The following is a 22,329-nucleotide window of genomic DNA, read 5'->3' on the forward strand; positions in this document are numbered from 1 at the left end:
GTGCACCGGCGAGGGTGAGGCAAAGCATTTAGCGCGTGGGCAGCTTGTTAATTAGTCCACATCGATGCATGTAGAGTATCCCACTGTTGTTCACTAGTGCGATGAAGAGGGAGCTTCATGTTGACGATGAGGAATGGGAGGTTCTTCAGGAATCAAACATTTACCCCAATGCAAACTTTCCGCCGGTTTACTAACGATCTTGTCAACTAGCACACTGCTGGGAGTATAGTCTACCAGTTTATCCACATACGCCTAATACACCATTGATACGATTTTGTTCTAGTTGCATACACATCGCCGATCTTATGCCTTGTATTGCTAATGCTTGTAGTTCTTTGATGTCTTTGCTCATTGTTGAACACTCGGTAGCCGATCTCATATTCTTCAACCAATGAAAGGTTGCGCCGACAACCTTCCGTGAATATTTTGTGTTCCAAAAGGTGTCACAGCCTGGTCCATTACCACCATTCGATAGTTCCATGTCGGTTCAACCAGCAGCTAGACTCCAAATTTGAAGTTTCTCGGCGCATGAATGCCATTGTCATGCTCCTTCAAGTTGGGACCTTGATGGCCACAAACATTGCAAAGTTTGCGGAGACGTTCATACTGAACATGACAGTTTTCTCAGCTTTCCTCCGCGACATATAAAGACCATCCTCGTCAAAGGTAAGCATATCAATCTTCACATGACCTCTATAGAAATTGCAGTGCAAATGCTACTTTTACAAATTCCTGTGACAAGAAGGTGCATTCATACAAAAACTGTGATGTTCGGCGAGAGGATATTCCTCCATGGTTCATAACTTCTAGCATGTCCATGATTTTTTTTCTTTTCTTTTGAGGAAATCATCACATGTGCACAGACACGAAACCTCCACCGTTTCATCAAAATTGGGTCCCTATTGGCGAAGGTTGAGTTTTTCGAGTTGAGAAAAGAAACAAATCAGAGGTGGTCTTTGTGAAAAAATGTGGTCGTGGTCTTAATTAGACAAACTCATATTCTTTAACTATTTTGATGAGATTCCAAACGGCCTCCAACTCTGATAGTCTGTAAGTACTAGAAGTAGTAAATTCCATGTGATAAAGAAGGTAGAGCAAGCCTGCTATATCTTATTACATGGATATTAACATTTGTCTTCAACATACTTATGGAGTATGTGATCTACTGGTCTCTTCTTATTTGAGAAAAGAAGATCCCAGAAGCAAGGAGAACTCAGGTAGGCAGCAAACGCCGCCTAGCTTGGACGTACGATGAGACTAGCAGCACTATTGGCAGATGCGCCCGGCGTTCCCTTGGGGTCCCTAGAGCATCCCCATCTTGCTCATCGAACTGAGAACTGGTTCCACAACCACCATTCATTGTCCACAAAATCATTTACATACCCTCGGGTGGTTATGTTGATGAGGAGCTGCACATCGGAGATGAGCATGCCCTTCCCCTCTTTGACATTGATGTAGCACTTGTTGTCGAACCTGGCTGGGGTGGTCACATCGACGTCCTGACAACGGTGTGCGTCGGCGGTGCAGTTATCTTGTAGCTTATGAACAAAGTCATCAGAGTTGGAGTTGGGCAAACGGTTGCCGAAGGTGGTGCAACGAGCTTTCCCAATGGTGTGCACACCAGAGAGCACCACGAGGTCTTTCTTGTTGAGGTTGCGGCTACTGAAGGCAGCTAAGCTGGTCAATGCTGAAGGTGGGGGTGGGAGCTCCTCGACAAACCTCAGCGGTGCGGGCTTGAAGCTGTTGAGCCTACCGAGTGGCACGTGGTAGGTTTGGCCACCTGACTGCAAGTTGCATGAAAACATGTAATTTAGCGTGTGGATAGGGAAAAAACCCGTGCTCCCGGATCGATTTTAAGATCTTGACGCGGGGAGTCCAATGGTGAAAGCGGTTCGAGATTTGGACGCACGGTTTAAGAGATAAAACGTTAATTTGCAATGCACGTCGATTTTTTTGTCCATTTTTTTCATGAAAGAAAGTTCGTCAAAACCAATCAACATGGAATCTAGTTTTTAAGATCTTGACGCGGGGAGTCCAATGGTGAAAGCGGTTCGAGATTTGGACGCACGGTTTAAGAGATAGAACGTTTTGAGTAAACTAGTCAATTTGTACGTGCAATGCACGTTAATTTGGAAGTATATTAAGTGCATGCGGATATTAAGTAGGATATTATTTGCGTGTTATTGTGTGATTAGCGCTATATTTGGCATGAAATTAACTACACGCTAAACATATTGAGCGCTTGACATTGAAGCTGTCTAGGTCATTGGATTGACATGATTTAATGGCTGAGATTAATTGGATCTGCTCCTTTGGGTCTTTTTATATTGGTATAGATATAGATGAATCTATGAAAAAAGGGAAAACTCCCGGGTTGCGACAGTGGCGCATATGCAATGCGCCACTTATCGCAACCTGAAAAGGTTGGAGTGATCTTTGCAATGGGTACTCTTTAATTAGTTATTTCGAGAATATACATATAGGAATAACCAGCCGAGAACGAATTTTGTCAAGAGCAAACAGCACAAATATAACGAGCATCTGTGCTCGTGCTCATAAGAGCATTTTCGATTGCTTCATTCCTTCATGCACCATTGCACGATGTAATACAATACTCCCACTGTTTCCAAATATAAGTTTTTCTCGAGATTCCAACAAATGACTACTCCCTCCGTTTCTAAATATAAGTCTTTCTAGAGATTTCACTACAAACTACATACGGATGTATATAGACATATTTTAGAGCGTAGATTCACTTATTTTGCTCCTTATGTAATCTATAGTAGAATCTCTTAAAAGACTTATATTTAGGAATGGAGGGAGTACATACGAAGTAAAAGAGTGAATATATATTCTAAAATATGTCTACATACATCCGTATGTTGTAATCCATTTGAAATGTCTAAAAAGACTTATATTTAGAAATGGGAGTAATAAAGATCGGTACATTCTTTCCTACACCTTTGCATGTATAGAAAGACTAGACGCACAATTGTCAAATGATGTAACAATAATCAAGTGTCTTCACATGAAAAAGAAAGAAAATCTACGCAAAACAAGTAGCATCACCCTTGGTTTTCTAGTCCTGCATACGGATACATAGGTAGTAATGAAGTTAACAGTTGATCGCTCTAAGTAAATTAGGAGTGAAGACCTAGCTCATCAGCCAATAAAACAATGACAGGCTCCGTAGATATGGTCGATGAGACTACAAGTACACCACCCAGAAGCACTATATATGTCACATGTCATATCTCTTAGCGACCAAGTGCCGCTACCAATGTGATATTGTCCAAGATATATTTCATGTATGGGATCATGGCATACAATCATGTCACCTGCAAGGGTTGGCATAGCCTTCAAACTCACACTCAGATTCCTACCGATAACACTCCCACTCCTTCTGACACCAACCAAGAGAGCCTTGTCCCCGATGCTTGTTAGAGGAGTAACTCTTCCTTGGATAAGGTCTGCTATTTTGTAGACTGCCATGCGCTTGGATAAGACGTAATCGCTGGAATCCACAAGTAGTATCTCCGAGTCGCATTCTACTAATTCAAAAAGGGCGTTGAACATGCCCGTGGGGCATATGGCAATCACCTTTGGTGCTGGGAACGAAGACGAACTGGATCCATAAATCTTCTCGGGCCGAGGTGGGTCGATCTGTAAAATCTGTAGTTCGACGCTAGACGTGGTGGGCTTGGGTTGTACCATGTAAATTTTTCCTTGTGATGATATGGTGCTCCCGTTTGGGGAGAAGTTCGAGGCCGATAATCTCCAGTGCTTGTCCTTGGTGGTGGCAAAGAGCACGCGTGAAACATCTAGAAGCACGACCATGATCATAACGACCCCGTCAGCGTTAACGGTCAAGGAGGCGGTCACCCTGCCTGGCAACAAGTAAGCAGCTCCATTGTTGTGAGAATTCAAGCGGGCCGTTGATCCATTGCGGTGTCTCCCGTGAAGGGGTGAAGGAGGCATATAGGGTCTTCGTCTTGGTCGCCGTGTTGCCGCTGCATGAGGAGGAGGCCTTCGACCGAGCAGAGGAAGCAGTGGTCGTCCAGAAGAGGAAGTCGAGGACGCACAAATACTCCGGTGTCGAGGTTGAGGAAACGTTTCCTGCCGTCTTCAAGGTGAAGCCTGTGGCCGTCCGGCAGCATCATCCAGCGACGCGGATGAAAGCGCGAGTCGGTGATGCCATGGCCGCGCGGGTGGATAGTGCTGGACCAGGAGTGCGCGCACACTGCACGGAAGCGGATGTAGTCGAGCAGGTCTCCGGCGGCCAGCACCCGCCAGCCGATTAGCTCAACCAAGTCCGCCGCCATGGACGCCAGGGGAGACATGTCGCGGGAGCAAGTGGCGGAGGAAGCCGTGACGGGCGCGGGAGGGCGCTCGCAGTTCGCCGCCGGCGAGGACATCGATCGATCCCAGATCGCAGATTGACCTAGGGTTTTTTCTTGCGCTAGCGTAACAGGGGACCGATGGGATACGATTTTTAAGCAGAATCGCTCGGTGGCGAGCTATTCGGGATGGACGTTAGGATGCTATTGTTGGGCCTAAGTTATCGTATCCACTCCCTGGTGGGGCTAACATCCAGCCCATCTTTTTGTAGTACGTGCGTGTGATTTTTGAATAGAAAAAAAAATCTTTATCCTATTTGGTATTCTTGTGTGAGCGTGTGATTGCTGTGCAAGGGCTGTTTTTCTCGAATACCTGTGCACGGGCTAACAAACTGAAATAATATATGGTGTTTTTTCCCTGAAATAATCATATGTAAATCATATGCACATGTGTTTCCCATAGCAAGTAAAAAAAAAAGCAATAACACAACAGAGTTTTTATCACCTATAAAGCTAGGGTTTCCTTCCTTTCGCCAGCGTCGCCGCCGGTCCGCCTCGCCTCCGGTGGCCTTAGGGCCATGGGAGCGGAGTGGATCTGGTGCGAGGGCTCCGTTTTTGCAAAAAAAAAATCGAGTTTTGTTAGGGTTTGTGTACTGCTCAGGAGGCGAGACGGCGGTGGCTTTCTGAAGATGGAATAAGGTTCTCAAAGTTTGACCGAGTTTATGCAAAAATATATCAATATTTATGAAACCAAATAAGAGCATGATGAAAATATATTTTATCATGAATCTAATGCTACTAATTTGAAAGCACCGGCTAGACTTTCGCTGGAGCAGCAGAACCTCACTCCAACGCACTTTGCCAACGCCAACCACCACCTCCAATCAGCGCAAAAAAAAACCACCACCTCCAACGCTCGAACCTCCACTAACCCGTACATCCCCTACACAGCAACCGCACCATTGCTGTACAGGGACCACCTCGCTGCCATCGATGCCGGCCAACAGCACCAGCGGTGAACCAGACCCATCACCACTTCAGCACAGGGCAGGCATTGAAGGGGCTCCGCTCAAGCAAGTCGCACGCAGGGAAACGAAGCTAGGAAAAAAGTTTGGTGGGGTCATGTCTATAGCAATGGGGTCATCCTCAATAAATAGATAGTGTTTACTACTAAATTAATGAAGCGTTTCCTAATTTCATTGGGGTCCATTGCCCCCAATGTGATCTAATACAGTCGTCTTCAACATAGTTATTATGTGATCTCCTCTTATTTGAATATAAAAAAACGATCCCATCTGAAGGAAGCAGAACGCAGGCAGCAAACACACCTCCTAGCTTGGAGGTACGAATACGATGAGACTAGTAGCACTGCTGGCGGATGCGGCCGACGTTCCCTTGAGGTCCCTGGAGCATCTCCATTGTAAGATTGGGGAAAACCACACGTTGTGGTGCCTTGTATTGATCAATCTCTACTTCTAATGAACGAGTTGGTTGAATAGTCCTTCCACTTTCAACCGGTTTATTTTTGTCTGGTTTTTTTCGTCCCACCTCCCACCGGTTTTCCTCTTTTCTCGTCTGGCCGGCAATGCCCAACATATTTATGGCAATCAATCATAATTAATCCACGTATGGTAAGGCTATAAACTTAGAAATCTCAAATATGATAATTATAGTAATAGATCAATCCAGGTATGGTAAGACCATAACTCAGTAAATTTAGAATATGGTAATTATTCTCTTCTTTCGTACGCCCCACCCCATCGATCGAAGGTCTCCCCCAGCGCACGCCCCATCATTTTCCCCACCTCCTGATTTGGCAAGTGATCGATGATTCAATCACTGATATTGCCATTATTCGGGGCGGCCGCGCTGCCTCAACCTTCTTGGCTTTCTCGTCCGGGGCATGGTACCACCACCAATCTGGAGTCCACTCGGCCAAATCAATCCCCTACACCTCTTCGCTTCCTCCGCCATGTCCACCCACCAAGAGTGCGCAAGAGTCAAGACCATGGCGGGCTGACGGCCATGAGTTCCGCGGCGCTCTTCTCCGTCCACCCCTCTGCCCACGACAACAGTAGCCTCTGGATGGACTAGCAGCCGCCACAGAAGCACCCGCTCCGCCGTGGCCGTATCCTCCATCAGATGCTCCAGTGCGTCGTCCAACACTCCGGCGCATACCCAAGCCCCAAATGGCGCTCGAGTTCGTTGGATAAGGCCTCAACCTCAATGGTCTCCGCTGGCTCCGATCCACGGGCGCTGCATGTGTAATCTATTTCCTATGATGTACATACCTGGGCTGATTTGCGTGCTGGGTCTGGGTGTGTGTGCAGCCGTAGCCGATGGACAGGGGCACTGGGCCGCGGCGGTCAGTGGCGAGAAGCTCGTCCATGACACACTTTATTTGAGCCTCCCTAATTAAACCTCACTTTATTTGGCTTATAATCTCCCTTGAAATTTTGCTGGTGGTGCCAGAGACGAATCCTCTGCCAATATCGATTAATGTTTCTTGGTGCTTCGATTGCAGGGGAACTTGATGAACTACGGCTGCGGGGGCAGCTACGGCACTTGTATCCTGAGGTACTCACTCTCCTATTCAAATAACAGACTGCATCATGTGCAGCTGTAAACGGCAACGGTGATATGAATTGTTACTGAGATCAGGGCGTGATGCCCTGAAACCTTGTACGCAGATAATTGATGGAAACGAGCTCCTGAATGAAAGGACAGACACTGAGAAAGGTATGCATCAATTCATTCAATCCACATCTTGGCGGACCAATGCTAAGTTGCCAACAGTTAAACATGGTGATTAGGCATAGTACACATGGTTTGATCGATTGAGAAATTAAGTGGCATCGATTTCCTTATGCTTGCTAGGGGCGGCGACGGTCTACTCCGGCGGCCGGCATGTATGCAGAACCTGACGGTTCTTACCGCTTGCTCGATCACCGGTTAATCAAACCGAGGAGAAGAAACATTTATGCCCCAGTCGGTCCACAGGTGCATTAGAAAGGGGATCATGTGATATTTGTGATGTTCTCGCACTAATTGGATGCAAGTGACATGTGTTCTTCAACTTTTAAATTTCTCTTATCTCAGGTTTGATCTTCTAATTGAATGGGTGTAATTCACACACTTGGATGGAAGGATTTGTGATGTGCTTAGATCGATAATCTAATTAAGCAATACATGTTTATAATTTTTTAGAAATGCACATATATGTTTGGTTAGTATCTCTTCACCTGCTCGACGAAGCTTGGATTCGCCTTCTTGTGTGCTTTTAACAGGAATAGTGTAATTACTAATTATTCCAGCCGGCAGCAGCGTTCTAGACGATCCAGGTGTGATTCCTCATATTAAGGTGATCCAGCAACACTCTAGATGGTTTCCCCAAAGATGATGCCTCCTTGAGGTCCACTTCTCTGTCGCCCCCAGCTCTGGTATAGTATGAAAATCCTATGAATAAATCTGAAGTTTACTATTTGATGCTTATATTTGTTGGTGCAGTAGTCCTTTTTGCTGCTCCACTCCTGGAGGATTTTGCTCAATTCTTCCATTTAGTCGAATGATTTGTCAATACTTCTCTGAATACATATGATGCTTAATATTAAATGTACTGATGGATCTAATTACGACTTCTGAGTGCATAATGTTTAACATGTAACCATTCATAATCTTTAAATGGTTAGGTAAGGCAAGAGCTTCTGACTAACCAAATTGATTTATATATCGTAAATATCCTAACAAAGAAAATGTTGATTCTACTTCTGTCATCATATGAACATTTAGCCTACATTCAAACTATAGATTTGTTAGGAGATAATTCCTCAGTCAACGATGATAAACTAGATAGACATCTATTGTACCAGTAGAGCGTGAATGTATGACGCCAAACACCTTTGACCCTTCTCCATTACTCCTCCATTCCATAATTCTTGTTGTGATTTTAGTTCAGATTTGATCTAAACCTGCAAAAATTATGGAACGGATGGAGTACTAGATAGTTGCATACGTTTATCTCTGGTAGCTATGAAAGATATGATGGGCACACCTCGACAAACCACCGTATATCTCTAAGCCATATCCATACTACCTGCACCTAATAAAATATCATATACATGAAGATACTATATCTTGTTGATGATTTTCATAATAGACTATACTAACACGTAAGTTGGTTGCGACACCATGAATTTCTCTCCAAAAAGCTTTGAACTACAGTATAAATATTAAGATCTCTATACTACAGGGAAAATGCAGTGAAGTTTTTATCTACTCAAGAATATGAAGTTCTTATACCACTCTAGAATATGACCAGCAAAGGGGGTCCTTTTAGACTTCTTAAATAGAGCAGCAGCATAAAGCATCGATAATCTAATTAAGCAATACATGTTTATTTACTCAAGAATATGAAGTTCTTATACCACTCTAGAATATGACCAGCAAAGGAGGTCCTTTTAGACTTCTTAAATACAACAGCAGCATAAAGCATGACAAGGTGTTACCTCTTGCAGATCTTCGTACTTTTGCTCTCCTGTACTGCTGATCAATACTACTCGTAACATGATTTGCAGTTGTTTTGTTCAGGTAGTGAGGCTATTTTCCTGGTACTTAGACTCGGTGCATGTTGTATCCAGTTGAGAATATTTAGTAGTGGGTAGAATTTGTGTTGAGGCGAAATTTCTTTCGAGGTGTCCATATCCTTGATTAACGCAGGCATGTTTTGGGAGGGGCATCTGTGGACAAAGAACCCTTTTCTGTAGTTCAAATTTGACTTAAATACTAATACTTTACCGAGAAATACCATCCCAAAGGACAGGCACTGAATGTGTTCTTGAATTAATTCACAGGTTGAGAACATCTTCAGCCAAGTTTTATACTTCAAGCGTACTGTGAAATATGTAGGAGAACCATGACTCACTTTGAGTCAACCATTGCCTTCTCTGCAGTGCGTATTTTAGTTCTTTTCATTTTTCATGTCTTTGTTAGTGTTCCCATGATAACAATTTGTATCTTCCACCATCAAATATAGAGTCTGATTTGTGTTTGTAAGTGTAAAACAGTTCGCTACCTTTTTGCTAGGTGCAGGCTGCTATCGAAGTTAAGGCCTCAGTCATCATTTGCTTCATCTCATTTCGACGTGAGGCAAGGTAGAACGAAAATAGTATTCCTTCGCGTAGGCTTACAGTTTAATGCAAATTAATTCATACACTATCTGTTATGTATGGTATCTACAGGAGAACTGCCAAGTACAAGCCCACCATGCCTATTACTTTCGTTTTCATTCCACGTCTATAATGAATTGAAGTAGACCTCCAATCGTGTATCCAAAGTATGTGAACAACCAATTTCTTTGTAACCTTTTTGGTTCTTCCATATGTAGTTTATATAGCTAATGATTCAAAACTAGCATGTTGATCTTCAACTTCTGAAAGAACTTTAGGCTAAAGTTTTTGTGTAATCCTAAACCTAACATCAAACCATGCTGACCAATTATGCAAGCAGTTGCCTTATAATATGATAGAAAAAGGTACTTTGTTTAGCAATTAACCTTTATCATTTTCCGACAAAATACACTTTATTGTTTGCGTTGATAGAACATCCTTGTGGCGGCTGCACCTGGTTCCACTCTAGGCTGGCCGCCGCAAGTGGTGTGTCTCGCTTAGTTAGTTAGTAACTGAATTGTTTTTGATCGATTCTCCATGTCTGGTTGAGATCAATGCGAATTAATTGATTTTGATCTTTGTTGCAGGGGGTCTTTTTTTTAGAAAAGGGGGGACTCCCCGGCCTCTGCATCAGAATGATGCATACGGCCACTTAAATAAATAAAATAGGTTCAACAAAGTCATAGAGTCTTGAAATAAAATGAAGGCGAGCTCACATAGAGCCTCGACGCTAAAACAAGAAAAGGCCATCAAGCCACAACCGGCAGGCAAAATAAAGATAGAAAAACTAATTGCCTATCCTATTACATGACCGTCATCCAAACCGGTTGAAGATATCCCGCGCTACCATCTCCTAACGGATAGATCCAGTAACCAAACGCTCCCTGGCCTCCGTCCGAGTGAGTAAGGACCACATACGGATCAGCACCGTAGCACGGAATACAACCTGCAAAAAATGAATAGTAGTTATTCTGTTAAAAGCTAAATCATTTCTGCAGTTTCAAATTGCCCATAACAACGCACAAACTCCTACACGAATATGTCTAGCTGTATCGGACTCTATCCCATCCAGCCACGTTCCAAATAACGACCCAACCGAACTCGGAGGAGTAATGTTAAAGGCAATTTGCACGGTGCGCCACAGAATTCTCACCAATGGACACTCAAAGAAGAGATGCTTAATGGTCTCGTCATGATCACAGAAACTACACTTAGTAGATCCTGTCCAATTGCGCTTAACCAAGTTGTCCTTTGTTAAAATAACCTGTTTATGGACAAACCACATAAATACTTTAATTTTCAAAGGAACTTTTACTTTCCAAACATATTTGGAACTAGGAATGACAGTCGAGTTAATAACATCGATGTACATCGACTTAACAATAAATTACACGCAGCCAGCAACCGCTGATCAACCATCAACAAATCAATGTATCTATCAGCTATTTTCTTATGAAGAAGATTTAGCCAGCTAGGTTCAGAGATGAGGTTAAACTGAAAGTGATTCTTTCTACTTCTCCAGAAAGATAATTCCGCTGGAGTACATAGTTGAGTTGCACCATGCAGTAGGATATTTGTGTAGTTCACAAAGGTTTCAGCAATAAATTATGTCTTAAATCATCATTAACATGGCATGTGATTGTATCTTGCACTAATTCCAGCTGCTAAGTTCTCTAAATAGTTAAGAAAATATTCTGTGGTATATGTTGTCAAAACTAATATGTGTGCTGGAAGTAGATGTTCACTAGCATGATTCGTGATTTAATCTTCAATTTTTTTAAAGTGACTGAAGGTGTGTGCTGGAAATAGATGTTCATCTTACTAAGTTATATTTTTGCGAATACGCAAAGCATGTGTATCTTTTGATTGATAGAAGAAGAGAGAATGAGTACAAGTGAGGTACAAAGGCGTGAACACGGCGCCCAAAATAGAAAAAGAAGAGAGACAAGGTGCTTGGCCCAACAAGCAAACGACACAGCTAAGCCCACTAACTAGAGAAGCAGTCCAAACCACGTAAAGTCAGACAACCACGAATTCACCACCGGGGACGCCGCGAGCACGCAAGACGACACCTTCCGGAAAGAAGACAACGCCGTGGCACCATCGTCGTCCGATCTGAAGAATCAGACCTAGGGTTTCCCCTGGTGCTCGAAGATGGGCGCGGAGAGAGGACATGACAACGCCTCCAGGGAGGAGACGGCACTTGCGAGTGTCGCCGTTGCTAGCATCAGCAAGCCAAGCAGGGATTTCTCCATGGCCTATGTATGAGCAATTCCAAAGCCACCGGACCGGAACCGGGAGCCGGAAGCCACACATAGGTTGAAGAACCACCACAACCAGAGGGGAGCCACACTGGATACGCGAACCTTGGGCATGACAAGGGATGGGGCAACAAGGTGGCCAGGGTTGGGTGAGTCGGTTGGGAAAAAGGGGGCCGATGCAGGGATCACGATGGCGATCGACGACACCGACAAGCTAGGAACTAGAGGAGACGCATATCTGGGCTGCCGGGCCCGAAGCCATCAGGACACTAGAAAATGAAGGTCGAGGGCCGCCGGGTCCGGAGCTACACCGGCGAGGGTTCCAGCGCAAGGGCATGAGCACCCGTAGAACACTAGCAGGCACGCCGCAAGGGCTGACCAGCGCTGGGGAGGCACCACCGGAAGCACACAAAAATCTGCACCTTGAAGCCATGGTCACGGCTCAGATGGAGAAGAGCGTCGGCGCGATGCCTCAAGGACGGCCTGAGACCAGCAGAGGAGCACGCAAACCCCAATCTCGGGTCCAGCGGCGTTAGTGGAGAGGAAGCCAGCGGCAGGACAGACAGATCTGACGCGGAGATGGGGGGAGGCGAACGCACCTCGCCGACGGCAAGAGTCCGTAGCGGGCGGTGGCAGGGAGGGCGGGCGAAGGCGGGGGCAAAGGATGTCGCCGAGGACGCGCTGGCGGACGGAGCAGCCAGCGGAGGGCGACAGGCAGGCGGATGGCCGGCAGGGGGCAAAGCTTGACGAGGCGCCCCGCCGCCACCATCCTGGGAGCCGGCACAGGCTTTACCGGCCACTCCTCTGGTGGCGGCGAGTTTCTGCGGTTCTGGGAGGGGGTTGCAGTGGTCAGGGCTAGGGTTCCCCGCCGCCGCCAGGGAGGGCGACGCGGGGGACGTGAGAGGGGGCGGGGTCTCTGTGGTATCGGAGTGGTTACTAAGTTATATGACTGAGGATAAGGGCAGAAGGGGGATTCTAAGCCGGATACAATAGCGTGTGGGGGGGAAATGGATAGGTTAGATGTGATTTTGTGTTAAACCCTCAAATATATATGCCCCCCTAGCAATACACGACACCAGCACTGGACGTGACCAGTGTCGGAGGATGGGCCGTGGGTACAAAAGGAGAAAGACAAAGACGAGGAAGAAGATGGCGATCATAGAACTTTACCACCGAAAAAAGTGCTTACTTGTTATCATTGTATCCACTAAAGAAATTGATAAAAAAATGATATATATTTGAAGGACTTCACTCAATTCATTTAGTCATCAGTTTGATTATTTTTCCTATATTTCGCCCGTAGCAACGCACGGGCATTCTACTAGTATATAGAGGTTACAAGTCAGAGTTCGTATCATACAATATACGGACACCTATACAAAGACTACACATATACAACCGTATATCTATACACATAATACGGTTATATATTCTAACACCCTCCCTCAGTCGTAAACGGGCGTCGACGAATGTTAAGACTATCCCGAAAATCCAAGAAGAGAGGGGATGGCAATCCTTTGGTGAAAATGTCCGCAAATTGAGAAGAACTCAGAACGTGAAGAACCCGGACCTCACCTGTGGTGACACGGTCGCGCACAAAGTGCAAATCGATCTCCACATGCTTGCTGCGCTGATGATGAACGGGATTCTGTGTCATGTAAACAGAGCTCACATTATCACAAAACACCACAGTGGCACCAGTCACTGGTCGATGAAGCTCCTGAAGAAGTTGCCGTAACCAACATGTTTCAGCCACGACATTTGCAACTGCCCTGTATTCGGCCTCGGCACTAGACCGAGAGACCGTGTGCTGCCGCTTAGCAGACCACGACACCAGGTTATTGCCAAGGAAGACACAATAACCTGAGGTAGACCGGCAAGTGTCAGGGCAACCTGCCCAATCAGCGTCAGAGTAGGCCAGCAATTTGTTGGAGCTGCGTTGAAACAAAGTGAGGCCATGGCCGGTGGTGCCGCGGATATAGCGAAGCACACGCTTCACAAGTAGCAAATGATTAGCCCAAGGATCATGCATATGAAAACAAATCTGCTGCACTGCATAAGAGATGTCCGGCCGAGTGAACGTGAGGTACTGAAGACCGCCTGCAATACTACGATACTCGGTGGGATCTGCAACGGGATCACTGGACTTGGCTGAAAGTTTGGAGGTAGTATCAACTGGAGTAGAGATGGGTTTGCACTGCAACATGCCAGCTCTGTCAAGAAGATCCAATGCATACTTCTCCTGTGAGAGGAACAGACTGTCCTTGCTGCGTGTGACAGAGATGCCCAGAAAATAATGAAGATCGCCCATATCCGTCATAGTGAATTCGGTACGAAGAGTGGCAATCAAACTGTGCAACAATGTCGAGGATGATGCAGTCAGGATAATGTCATCCACATAGAGCAGGAGATAGGCCATGTCAGCACCACGCCGATAAACGAACAACGAGCTGTCGGACTTGGAGCCAGTGAAACCAGCCGATGCAATGAACGAAGCAAACCGCTGAAACCATGCACAAGGCGCCTGTTTCAAACCATAGAGTGATTTGTTGAGACGACAAACCTTGTCAGGGAAACGAGGATCAGTGAACCCAGAAGGCTGACGAGCATAAACAGTCTCGATGAGAGTTCCATTGAGGAATGCATTCTTGACATCAAGTTGGTGGATGGACCAGTCACTGGAGAGAGCAAGAGAGAGCACCGTATGAATAGTGGCTGGCTTGATGACCGGGCTGAAAGTTTCATCAAAATCGATACCTTCGCGCTGAGTGAATCCACGAAGCACCCAACAAGCCTTGTAGCGATCCAAAGAACCATCAGACTTCATCTTGTGACGGTAGATCCACTTACCAGTAACAATGTTAGCATTGCGAGGTGGATCAACGAGGTCCCAAGTATTGTTGGAGAGAAGAGCACCATACTCCTCAACCATAGCGGAATGCCAATTTGGATCCTTGAGAGCACCACGATAAGTCTTCAGTATGGGAGATAAACCCTCAACATGAAGATCAAATATCTTTTTCGGCTGCACAATGCCCTGTTTAGCACGAGTGGCTATGGCATGAGATGGAGGCGGTGGAGGGGCCCGCGTCCGGCGGGTCCGGGGTGGATCCACAGCTACAGGAGCTGGCGACGGTGTTGTCGGTGGTGACGCGGCTGTAGTAGGAGAAGGACTCCCAGCAGGGTCGCCATCGAAGCTCCCAGCAGGGCTCTCGGCAGTGGCCCGGGACCCAGGCGACCGAGGCGAGGTCGGTGGCGGCGACCGAGGCGAAGTCGATGGCGGCGACCGTGGAGAGGACCATGGCGGCGGCAACGGTGACCGTGATGGTGACGGTGGAGTCGCATCCGGGGTCACCGTGCCTGGCACAGTGAATGGCATCGACGTAACTGGCTGCTCAGCTCCCTACAAAAAATTATAAGTGTGCAAGGAAGGAGTAGGAGTTGACGAAGATGTAGAGGAGGCGAAGGGAAAGGTGGACTCATCGAACATTACATGACGAGAGATGATGATCTTTTGGGTGGAACGATCAAGGCAACGATAGCCATGATGCCGTGATGGGTACCCTAAAAACACGCATGGCACGGAGCGAGGCGCAAGTTTGTGCGGAGCAACGGCTGTGGTGTTGGGGTAACATAGACATCCGAAAACCCGAAGACCAGCATATGCAGGATCTACGCCAAGTAAGGCACGAAAGGGAATATGATCCGAGATTGCCTTGGAAGGCAGCCGATTATGCAGCATCACGGCGGTGTGAAGAGCTTCAACCCAAAAGCGAGGTGGCATACTATCTTGGATAAGGAGTGTACGAGTAATGTCATTAAGAGTACGAATAATGCGTTCGCCTTTACCATTCTGTTGCGAGGTGTATGGACATGAAAAGCGGAGTGCAATTCCATGGTGCTTGGCAAAGGAATGGAGGAGAGAATTATCGAACTCACGACCATTATCACACTGAATAGCCTGCAAGCGTGCACTAAACTGGGTGAGCGCTAAAGCATGAAGGGACGACAAGTACGAGAAAGCTTCTAACTTAGACCGTAGAGGATAAACCCATGCATACTGAGTAAAATCATCAAGTCAAACGAGATAATACTTAAAGCCAGAAATACTCTCAACAGGAGATGTCCACAAATCACAGTGAATTATCTGAAAAGGAGTAGTGGTTACACGATTGGTAGAAGAAAAAGGAAGACGAATATGACGACCTAACTGACAAGCATGACACAAACTACTTTTATTCTTTTCCCTAGGGATGATCGAAGAGCGAGCTAATGACTCCATAACGGGCCGCCCAGGGTGCCCAAGCTGACGGTGCCAGAGTGCTGCATCCGCGACGAGGAAGGCGTGTGGCTGACTGGTAGTGGAAGGATGGATGGAGTAAAGAGCTCCGAAGCTATTGCATCTGAGAATCTCGGTCCTGGTTAGAAGATCCTTCACAGAAAAACCGAGGGGGTCAAATTCGACGGATACACGATTATCAATGGTGAATTGACAAACAGACAAAAGGTTTTTAACTATGTTAGGAACTACTAAGACATTACGAAGGTAAAGAGGGTGAGAGGTGGTGGAAATAGGAAGACGTGCATGCCCGGTACCGGTGATCGGAAGGGTGGAACCATTACCGACAACGATAGCACGCCGAGAGGAGGAGGGGGGACACAGAGTTGAGCATACCGGGATCGGACGCGAAGTGGGAGGAGGCGCCGGTGTCCATCACCCACTCCCTGGTGGGTTCTTGCAGCCCCATGGTCTGGAACTGATGCATGAGCGTGGCCTGGTCCCATGAAGCGGTTGTTGATGCCGGTGATGATGGAGCCGGACCGGGGAGTTCGTAGGAGGACTGTCCAGGGGTGTAGCCGTAACCGTAGGGGGCAATGCCGTACGGGTTCTGGGCGTAGAACGCATGCGGCGACGGGGTGTGCCGGGGCGCGTAGCCTGGAGCGTAGGCGGGCGACGCACGGCCGAGCAGGCCCCCTGGCCATAGGGCCACATCTGGATGGCACCGTTCCAGGGGTGCTGTGGTGAAGGCCAGGAGGGAGTGGAAGCCAGCGGGGTCGCGGGCGCCGGGATGATCTCCTTGGCGACGCCAGTGGCAGCCTTCTTCTTCTTCTTTCCTGTTCCAGAGGCCTTGCCCGGGTTGCCGGTGTTGCCAGGGTTGCCGGCGGTGTTGGTGAAGAGGGCCGTGTCGGAGTTGCGGGCGCGGCGATTTTTGCGCTTCATGTCCTGGAGCGCGAGCAACGAGCGGCACTGCGCGAAGGTCATGCCCGGCATGAGGGAGATGAGATCAGCGGCGGCCTCGTATTGCTCAGAGAGGCCATTGAGGTAGTGGACCACCATCTCAGCATCATCAACGGGGGCGCCAAGATCCGCAAGCCCATCAGAGAGGGATTTGACCTTCTGAAGATAGTCGGCCATGGTCATCTCTCCCATCTTGAGATCGCCGAGCTCGGCCGTGAGGTGGAGCTGACGATTGATCTTGTGGTCGTTGAAGAGACTGTTGATGCCGTTCCAGAGATCGACGGTGAGGGGATCGCCACCGGGCGTCATGACGGCGTCGAGGATGCTGAGCGAGACAGACCCATAGAGCCAAGAGACGACGGTGGCGTCGAGGAGAGACCACTCCGGGTTCGGCGCGTCGGGGGCGTCAAAGTCGAGATGATCCAGGAGGGCATACTTGCGGCAAGCGGCGCGAAAGAAGGTGCGCCACTGATGGTGAACGCCGGTGTCAAGCGCGAGCTCGACGGGAACGTGTCCCTTGATGGAGTGCAGGCCGACGGCCTGGGCGTGCAGCGAGGTCAAGGAAAAAGACCCCATGCTCGTCCCAGATCCATCGGGGGTAGTCGCGAGAGGTAGCTTGGCCTTGGCGGCCTCGGCGTCTTGGCGCTCCTTGGTCGCGGCCAGCGCCTGGTTCGTGGCGTCCGTGTCAGATTGCGACATGGAGGCGGCGATCGGGGCGCGGCGGCGAGAGGGGTGGTGGCTTCGGTGGCAGTGGAAAGAGGAGGAGGGTGGCACAGGCTAGGGTTAGGGTTTTAGGCTCTATACCATGTAAGATTGGGGAAAACCACACGTTTTGGTGCCTTGTATTGATCAATATATAGAGGTTACAAGGCAGAGTTCGTATCGTACAATATACGGACACCTATACAAAGACTACACATATACAACCATATATCTATACACATAATACAGTTATATATTCTAACACCAATCTTGCTCATGGAGCTACCGAACTGGTTCCAGAACCACCACTCATTGTCGGCGAAGTCGTTCACATACCCTCGGGTGGTCTCATTGAGGAGGAGCTGCACGTCGGCGAGTGCGGTGGGGACGACCGGCGACGACGGGCGGCGGGGGCGGCGACGACGATGGGCGGCAGGGGCGGCGACGATGACGGGCGGCGGGGGCGCGCGGCGACGACGGAGACGACGACGACGGGCGGCGGGGGAGGCGAGGGCGGCGGGGACGGCGACGACGTGCGGGGGAGGGGGCGACGACGGCCGGCGGGGGCGACGGCGGCGCGGCGGCGGCGGCGGCGCGATAGATCGATGTTGTCGCGCGAGAAGTGGAAGGAGATAACTGATTTTTTGTAAGGCCAATTTTGGCCAGCCCAAGTGGCGGGAAACGAGGGCCTTTAGTACCGGTTGGTGGCTCCAACCGGTACTAAAGGGCAACACATTAGTACCGGTTGGAGCCACCAACCGGTACTAAAGGCCGTGCGCTGCCACCCGCAGTGCGCTACTTTTAGTCCCACCTCGCCGAGCGAAGGGCAGCCGCACTGGTTTATAAACCCAGCCGCGGCTGCCCTTTCGAACTCCTCTATATAGCAGGCTTCTGGGCCTAACTAGGGCGCGCTGTCCTGTAGCAGCCTGCTGGCCCTTCTGGGCCTGTATTTGCACACCCTTGGTCTGGCAGGCCCACTGGACAGCGCCCCAACATTCTTTTATAAAAAAAATTCCTGCATTATTTATTTTCTTCTATTTATTTTTGAGTAATTTTTTTATATAGTTTTTTCGTTTCTGCTTTATTTTTTTCTTCTATTTATTTCTGAGTAGTTTTTTTGCTGTATTTAGTTTCTTTGTGAATATTTTTTCTTTATATATATTTTTTCTTTTCTGCATTATTTATTTTCTTCTATTTATTTTTGAATAATTTTTTTATATAGTTTTTTCTTTTCTACTTTATTTTTTTCTTCTATTTATTTCTGAGTAGTTTTTTTGCTGTATTTAGTTTCTTTGTGAATATTTTTGCTTTATATAATTTTTTTTTCTTTTCTGCATTATTTATTTTCTTTTATTTATTTTTGAGTAATTTTTTTATATAATTTTTTTCTTTTCTGCTTTATTTTCTTCTTCCTCCTCCTCTTCTTCCTCCTCCTCTTCTTCCTCTTCTTCTTCCTCTTCTTCCTCTTCTTCTTCCTCTTCCTCTTCCTCTTCTTCCTCTTCCTCTTCCTCTTCTTCCTCTTCCTCTTCTTCTTCTTCATCTTCTTCCTCTTTGTCCTCTGCCTCTTCCTCTTCCTCTTCTTCTTCTTCTTCTTCTTCTTCTTCTTCTTCTTCTTCTTCTTCTTCTTCTTCTTCTTCTTCTTCTTCCTCTTCTTCTTCTTCTTCTTCTTCTTCTTCTTCTTCTTCTTCTTCGTATTCCTCTTCTTCTTCTTCTTCTTCTTCTTCTTCTTCTTCGTATTCCTCTTCTTCTTCTTCTTCTTCTTCTTCTTCTTCTTCTTCTTCCTCTTCTTCCTCTTCCTCTTCTTCTTCTTCCTCTTCTTCTTCTCTTCTTCTTCTTCCTCTTCTTCCTCTTTTTCTTCTTCTTCTTCTTCTGCTTCTTCTTCTTTATATATAGTTTTTTCTTTTCTACTTTATTTGTTTTCTTCTATTTATTTTTGAGTAATTTTTTTATATAGTTTTTTTCTTTTTTGCCGTGACCCTCTCTACTCTTTCGCACATGCTATACTCCTATGCGAGGTGGGACTAAAAATAGCCCTGTCACAACCTCTTTAGTACCGGTTCGTGCTAGGGGAGCAAATGATGTCAGAAAGGGTTGAAAATTGATGACGTGGCTTAGAATGGTGTGTACTGAACGAAAAAAGTATGAAGTTGTAATAAGTTTAAAAAATGAAGTGCCGGTGTAACAGATGAGTTTTCGTCCGAAACCGGCCCTGATACTTCGAAAGATATTGTCCAGTTTGTACACGAAGTGCATCCAGTTTTTGCCGTAACACAAGAAGTCCGGAGTTCTAATAAGTTATTAAAAATAAAAAAAGACGCAATGCTCGTTAGTTAGCTTCAAGCCTTTCGGAATAGGATAGACTACACTGCACATAGCTCCGTGCAATCTATTCTATTCCGAAAGGCTTGAAGCTCTTACTGCCTCTCTCCTAGGGAGGTGGGACTAAAAATCAGCTTAATAAAAAACTCTAGTACCGGTTCATGACATGAACCGGTACTAAAAGAGTTCGTGGGGCCCACGGCCTGACACAGCATCATTAGTACCGGTTCGTGGCATGAACCGGTACTAATTGTTGCCCACGAACCGGTACTAATGATGTACGCCCGCCTAGCCATTGGAACCGGCACTAATGGACATATTAGTGCCGGCTCAAAATCAAACCGGCACTAATATGTCTCAAATTAGCCCCTTTTTCTACTAGTGTGAGTGGCAAGGGCCAAGTGTCGGCGCAGGAGACGGTGGGCCCACAGGCTTCGTGCACCTTGGCGCGGATGTCCTTCATGAGGAACGCCACTTTCTGCCTGATATCTAGAGAGAGGTTCGGCGGCATCCTCATCTCACTCGTGGGAGTTCCTAGCAGAAGAATTGACGCATCCCATCCCTGTACACATACATACATTTATGTGTATGTACAGAACACAGTTTTGTGTAAAATAATTAGTTAGCTAGCTAGGGCTACCAGCATGTTTAGTTCATGACTAACATTGCCATAACTAATCTTCAGCTAAGTGTGCTAAAGAAAAGTGCGGCAAGAGTTGAATCATATATATGGCCATGGCTAAGAAAATGTGGCAAGCCACAAGTGTAACAGTAAACTAAACCCATAAAGTTAGACCTGAGATGTTGTTAGGCTACGAATCAAACATGTTTTACATACTTAATTACCCGGAGGAAGCTCGACTGAAAAAAAATTGTACCTGTAGGAAGCAGTCATGGAAGAACATACGGAGGAGGTCAGCGGCGATGGTGAGATCTCCCTGTAGGGCTTCTACCACGGCAGTGCGCACGATGCCCCACAGATCGGGGCACGACGCGTCATGGTAATCCGCAGTGAGACCGTCGGCTATGGTGTCAGCGACTCTACTGCTAAGGCAACGACAAGTCGTGATCCGCTACAGGGCGAACCGGCAAGCATCATGAAGGCCAGGCCCACGAGGGTCCAGAAGCGCCCTGCTCGGTCATTTGGCCCAGAATGGGTCTAGTAGACAATGTATAAGTAAGGGCGATGACGCTTGTAACGGCAGGACGGAAGGAACGGCTTCGGCCGGCTGGATAGGATAGGATTGGTTGGCGTTACTCTTCTGTTCTTCCTGTTCTTCCTTCTCCGTTCAAATTCAAATCTGTAAGCAACTATACTCAAATTCGAGAGGAGAACCAATTGGTGCTTACATTTGGCATCAGAGCTACAGATCCTGGCGCATCAAGTTCCAAGCCACCACCCCCACGCGACCAGATTTGCGGCCCGTCGCCGCCGAGAAATCATGGAGAGCCTGTCGCCGGCGACGAAGGCGGTGTACGAGTTCCTCAAGGCCGACTTGGCAGAGTCCCTCGACGTGCGGTTCAAGCGGCAGGATGAGGAGGCGTCCAAGTCCATGCGCTCTATCGTGGGCGATCTGACGACGCGGATCGATGACCTCAAGATGTCGATCGGGGTCGACATGGACGAGATCCGTGCCGGAATGAAGCGACCGCCGATCGCTATCTTGTCATCCACGGGCAGCCGCCAGCAAGCGAACCCGCTCCAGATGGGAAGCAGCGAAGGAGGCGCGGAGGGCAGTCGTTCAGCTCCGCCAGCCAAGGGGAAGGATCATGTTCCATATGTACCCCCTCCAGCCAGAGGTACGAGATCTGAGCTCAATTCCGTCAAGTCTGCTCGCTACCCTAAATTTCATAGAGAGACTGAGCAATTTAGTTTTGGCCCCCGCATTGATTTGCCTCGTTTCGATGGAACCAATCCGAGGCTGTGGCAAACGCGATATGAGGATTATTTCAGCATGTGTGGGACGCCCCGTCAGTTATGGATACAGTTCGCTTCCACCATGTTTGAGGGGCCGGCAGCTCGATGGCTTGAATCTGTGCAACGTAGGGTTCCAGACGCGTCATGGGAGGAATTTTGCAGGCTGTTGCAGTGCCAGTTTGGTCGAAATTAGCATCAGGCACTTGTGCGCAAATTCCATAGTATCTCTCAAGTGGGCACTGTGGAGGAGTATGTGGAACAATTTGCTGAGTTATATGATCAGTTATCGGCATATGAGGCGGTACCTGAATCAGTTCATTATGTCACCAAGTTCGTCGATGGGCTAAATTCTGCAGTCAGGGTGATGGTTGCTCTACATCAGCCTCAA

At 47.4% G+C, this 22,329-nt stretch overlaps 1 pseudogene; it reads right to left on the bottom strand.

Moving 5' to 3' along the window:
• Window positions 1-458: 458 nt before the first annotated feature.
• Window positions 459-20,534, bottom strand: LOC123039729 (peroxidase 12-like; annotated as a pseudogene).
• Between the last annotated feature and the right edge of the window lie 1,795 nt (window positions 20,535-22,329).

Source organism: Triticum aestivum, chromosome 2B (assembly GCF_018294505.1).
Source record: "Triticum aestivum cultivar Chinese Spring chromosome 2B, IWGSC CS RefSeq v2.1, whole genome shotgun sequence".
NCBI lineage: Eukaryota > Viridiplantae > Streptophyta > Magnoliopsida > Poales > Poaceae > Triticum > Triticum aestivum.